Raw genomic sequence first — 6000 nt, 5'->3', positions numbered from 1 at the left:
ATGTGGCAGTTCTTAAGACAGAGCTCCGGGCCATGTCAGGACTTAGGAGCTCCCAGTCCCTTGGAGCTGGCTGGGCCCACTGATACCCTGCCTAAGGGCTCCATCCTCCCAGCCTCCTGAGCCCATCTCCACAGGTGCTGCGTGGGGCTCAGCATCCAGAGCTAAGCCTGGGGCTTGGAATTAGGACACTGGGGCCGCTACTGGGTGTGAGCCCTGGGCAGCTGCATGCTGTGCTCACACCCAGTCTGTCCCACTGGACTTCCTGTCAGGTGTCTTTCGTGGTCTCTGGGCCATTTCTAGGCCTGGAACCTGCTTAGTTTCTGCGGGCCTCCCTTCCCAAAGCCAGATCTGCCCCCAGGTGTCCCCACCGTCCCTGGTAGGGGGCCTGCCTCCCAGAAACCAGCCACTCTTTCTTTCTGCCTTCTTTCTTTCTTTCTTTAATTAATTTAATTTAAAATTAATTAATTAATTTACAGTGTTATGTCAGCCATTATTTCTTGAACCCCTCCTATCTCCAGGGCACTGTGCTGAGACTATAGAGATAATTAAGACATGGTCCCTGCACTTGAGGAAATCATGGTCCCTTGACAGAGATGCCCCTATAATTTCAACCTGTGGAGCAGTGGGGTCACAGAGGAGAGAGGGTCATTTCTCTATGAAAGGTCAGAGAGATTCTAAGAGACCATGAGTTTCGACTGGGGTCTTAGTGGTAGGCAGGTTTTATTTGTAAGAGATCAGGGGGCCGAATGGAGCTGGAGGGAAAAGCCACTCTGGGCACAGGGAGCAACATGGAAAAAGAAATAGGAGGGGAAACAACCAAAACGGCCACCTATAGAATAGATAAATAGTGCTTTATTCGCAAAATGAAATGTTACACAGCAATAAAAGAACAAATTGTTACAACACCCAATGACATAGATAAATCTCAAACACAAAAACAAACACAATGTTGAGCAGAAGAAGTTAGACCCCAAAGAGTATACAATATGGTGTGTAATTACAATTACATGAAATTCAAGAACAGGCAAAACTAATCTATGGTGATAGAAATCAAGCAGTGGTTACCTCTGGCTGGCACAGGAAGACTTTTGGGGTGTGAGAAATGTATCTTGATGTGGATCGTGCTTACACAGCTTATTGGCCTGTATATTTAAGAACTGTAGACTTTACTATGTGTCTTAGCTCCAGCTGCTGTAACAAAATACCGCACAGACTGGGTGGCTTAAACAGAAATTGATTTCTCTCAGTTCTGGAGGCTGGAAGTCCAAGATCAAGGTGCTGGCTGATTCCATTCCTAGTGATGGCTCTCTACCTGACTTGCAGATGGCCACCTTTGTGCTGAGTCTTCACATTTTGGGGAGGTGTGATCTCTGGTGTCTCTTCTTGTATGGACACTAATGCTATTGGATCAGGGCCCCACTTCTATGGCCTCATTTAATCTTAATTACCTCCGTAAAAACCCTATCTCCAAATATAGTCACTTTGGGAATGGGGGCTTCAACATATAATTTTGGGGGGGACACATTCAGCCCATAACACTATATTTAAGTTATACTTCAAAACAAAACAAAAGAAAAAAGAAATAAATAATACTAAGGTCAATTCCTCAGTGCCAGAGATTCTGATTCAATTGGTCTGGGATGGGGTCTTGTCCTAAGAATTTTATTAAAGCACTCCCAATGATCCTAACATGCAACAAGGCTTGAGACCCACTGGAATAGTCCCTCTTAAAGACCTTCTCTCTCTGAGGTTCTAGGACTTGAACCTGGCAGGAGAAGCCAGCTGCTGGGCTTATCCTGGAATGCACAGACTGCAGTGCTGGATAAGAAAATCAGTGCAAAGCTCTCTTTTATCTGAAGGAAGTCTTGCATGAATTGCTGGTACTGAGACAGCTGCTGAAGCCTCCAGCCTCGGGGCAGTCTGGCCCTGTCACCGAGCGACCGTGCAGACTTCTCAGGGCCAGCCCCCTCGTGCACACCTGCGCAGGCTGCTCTTGGCAGGGGCTCAAGCTTGGCATCCCTTTTCAGCTTCTCGAAAGCCCCGAAACCCCCGCTGAGGAGGCAGGAAAGCTGTTGATTCGAATAAGCCGCAGTGGGACTAGGACCAGGCAAATAATTGTGAATGGAATTCATGCTTGAGACTTCTGGTTCTCACAGCTGCGGATTGGGGGCGGGGATCACCATGGGAATTCTGAGTATTGTTCAGCGCTGGCTGCAGCTTCCATTGTTGGACTCTGATTACAGCTTTTGTTTCACCATAAAGTACAGTTATTAAATGCCAGCCGAGAACAAAGATGTATTTACGTGCCAGGGGGTCTGGAAGGCAAGCTATTTTTAGAGCTGCCCTGCTGTTAGGTCTGCAGATGGGGGAGGGGCCGGGGGGTGGTTCCAGGTGAAAGTGAAATGTTTCTGAAGGAGCGAAGATGATTGAAAATGATGAAGAAGTCGTCACAATCCTGCTCTAATCTAATTATATTTATGTATTTTTGTGGCCAGGAGAAGGGGGTGGGGGGATACTTGGGAAAGCAAATTGAAGTCCCCCTGTATTAGGGATCTCCAGAGAAAAAGACAAATAGGAGATGGGTAGATAGATAGAGTTATGGTAGGATGTTTATTATTGGAAATGTCTTGCATAGTTATAGAGAAGTCCCATTACCTGCTGTCTACAAGCTGGAGAGCCAGGAAACCAGTGGTGTAATTCAGAATGAGTCCAAAGGCCTGAGAATCAGGGGTCCAATATTTGAGGGCAGGGGAAGATGGATGTCTCAGCTCAAGTAGAGAGAGTGAATTCACCCTACCCCTGCCTTTCCATTCTACTCAGGCCTTAAACGGATTGGATGGTGCCCACCCATACTGGAGAGGGTGATCTTCTTTACTCTGTCTACTGATCCAAATGTTAATCTCTTCCAGAGACACGTTCATCAACACACCCAGAAATAATGTTTTACCAGCTATTTGGGCATCCCTTAACCCAGTCAAGTTGAAACATAAAATCAGTCATCACATTCCCCCAAGACTGGCATCCTGGGTCCTTCCAAATCAGCCCCTTCTTATTCCCCAGCACCATATCCACATGGCCCTGCTCCCCAGCCATATCAAATTTCCCAAGGTCCTAGACCACAATGAGTACTTCTATCCTGGTCATCCAGATATGTGGGCGGTCCACAGCATACCCACTGCCCAGCATACCCACTGCCCATACCCAGGTGAGAGACTCTGAATGTGTCATCCACCTTGCTCAGGTGGGCTCAGGAATTGGGCTAAACAAGGTACTATTGATGGAGCCAGTAATGTGTGCCAGGCACTTGGCTAAGAGCTTCACGTGCATTATTTCATTTAAGACGTATGCAGAGGCTGTGAAGTAGGAATTGTTATCAACTCCATTTTACAGATGAGGAAATGTTGAGGCTCAGAGAAATAAGGTAACAAGCCCAAGGTCATGGCTAGTCAGCTCAGATGGACTCCGGAGACCAGGCTTTTTGCTTGTGTCCATAGTGTCAGCTGGTGGAAGCTGTGACCTCTGCTTCCCTTCCCCTGGGGGTCACAGCACGGCACACGTCAGCCTTCCCGAACACTTGAGGCACTGGTTCTTGTCGAATGTAAACAAACACTTCTGACAAACGGCAAGATGGATGAGAGAAACCACTGGCCTCTGACTTGAGGAGGAGCTTGGCTAGCATTAGACAGGTGAGTTGCCGGGGTCTGAGGAGGAATTCCCAGAGCCCAAGATGGACTCATTCCCAGATCCTCCCCCAGCCTTGTCTGGAAAGAGCCCTTCACCCTCTTGAATGTTCCCCACTTCAGTATGGCAATTAGCTACCCGGCTGTGGCCCTGGACATGCACCTTGGCTTCAGAAAATCTTCCTTTTCAAGTTTTCTCGCCACACTGGAGCAAGAGTCCACGTGCTTGGAAGATCCAGGCATTGTGTGCGCCACAATTTTAGGGCTTCCCAGAATCCCAGACCTGCCACATGTAGTCAGGATAATTAATGTATGACCTAACTGGGGTGTCTGATGGGGCTGGAACCTCACCAGACCCCAGAGATCACATGGGTTGCTGGGGACCTTTAGGGGTCTTGCGGTATCAGGCGATATTCAGTGCCAGGTTCCCTTTTTTGTTGCCTGTTCGTCCTGAGGCAGGAAAGTGCACCTAGGGCAGGTGGTCCTGCTCTCTAAAGGTCTTGGAGGCAATCATCTCCCCTGACCCTCGATTTTTTTTCCTCTGTGAGCCTGGAATTCGAGATTGGTTGCTGACCTTTTGGAAATCCTGTTCTTGTACCTCAGTAAGCATGGCATATGGATGGTCCCTCAGAGCTCCTCCCTGAAGGAGGATTGTGTTCCAGCCCTGGGACACAAGAATTAGCCCCAGAAGGAGAATCAGTTACCTGATCTGTATTCTGGGCAGGTCACCTAATCCCACCCCATCCTGGGTGATGACTGAGAATCACCCTTCCTATGTGGCTTGGCTAAGGCCAGGTACATGGGAGGGCCACTCTTCTGACTCCTTAACCTCAAAAGCAACCCCACCAACTCCCTTCCCAGGGTGTGAGTTTCATTTTTACACTGAAAAATAAGAAAGAGCTGTCTTTAACTCTTTGCTACCCAGTTTCTGGAGGGAATAAGAAAGGAAGAAATCTGGGTTCAGAGAATGTTTGATTCATGTTTGATTCTTGTTCTCTCTGCGTTCTGATTTCTAGTAAAAACAGGAGTTTACTGCTGGAGTTGCTCCTTCTGTTGACTTCTGATTCTGACTCTGTTCATAAAGCGGGCTGGTGGCATCCATCATTCAACAAATATTTCTGTTCTAGGCACTGAGGATACAAAACAGATAAAATCCCTGTGGGTGTGGACGTTACATTCTAGTGCGACACGCAGAGAATAAACAAGATAAATAAGTAAAATATATAATGTGTGGGAACGTGATCATTGCTAAGGAGAAAAAAATAAAGCAGAAAAAATAGAGCAGGGAAGGAGCTAGGAAGTGCCTGTGAGGGGAGGGAAAGTCATGTGCTCAGTCCCTTTCTGTGACTTTGGATCATTCTCTTGACCTCACTGTTCTAATTTGTGTTGTCAGAGGGGCTAATGCCTGTCTGGAGGATCCAGGGCCCAGCATGTAAGCATACAGAAGGGGCTCAATAAATATTTTTGCTGGAAACATACAAGTGCTTTGCACATGCAAGGCAGGATGATGGTGATGACAAGGAGGTTTTAAAGGTAAACTGCAGATTCTTGAATTCAGAGTCCTCTCCCTTTTCTTCAGATGACAAGTATCCATGGAATAGTCCAGCATTCCTCAATGCTGTCTGTGGGTCCTGAATGTTCTTGGTTTGCTCCCAGACTGTAATTTCAATAAGGGAATATTCCACATACTTTTTAAAAAAAAAATAACACTGAAAGCACTGTTATGTAATAAACTTCTCCATCCAAAAAAAGACCAGAGGAAAAGCAGAGAGTGTTTTTTTGTTTTGTTCTGTTTGTTTTTTCTTTTTTCTGTTTCTGTTTGTTTGTTTGTTTGTTTGGTTTTTCTCAACTCACCTGTCTAATGCTAGCCAAGCTCCTCCTCAAGTCAGAGGCCAGTGGTTTCTCTCATCCATCTTGCTGTTTTCTGTTTGTTTGTTTGGTTTTTTGGTCCTTGGGCAACTTGAGTCACTTCTCTGGCTTTCCTCATTGTCTGTAAATGTGACTGTCAATGTCAAACAACCTTTGGGGCTTGTTAGGCAAAAAGAGCAAAGGAATAATTTAAAACCACTCAGTCAGTAATGTCTAATGATAATAACACCCAGGAGAAAGATTCCCTCTGGGTCCCATCTGGAGGGAGTGAGAGCTCTCTGCTTCAGTGGTCTGATCTCTGAGCTAGGGTCTTCAGATCAAATACAAGACGTTAAGTTTGAATTTGAATTTCAGATAAACAAGGAATTTTTTTTTTAAGTTTAAATATGTCCCAAATATCCCATCTAGAATCTTCTAGGGTTCTGGAGCTGGAGACCCTTCTAGACCCCCT

Source organism: Balaenoptera acutorostrata, chromosome 16 (assembly GCF_949987535.1).
Source record: "Balaenoptera acutorostrata chromosome 16, mBalAcu1.1, whole genome shotgun sequence".
NCBI classification, from domain to species: Eukaryota; Metazoa; Chordata; class Mammalia; order Artiodactyla; family Balaenopteridae; genus Balaenoptera; species Balaenoptera acutorostrata.
The sequence above is the reverse complement of the archived record's forward strand: the minus strand, read 5'-3'. Positions refer to the sequence as shown.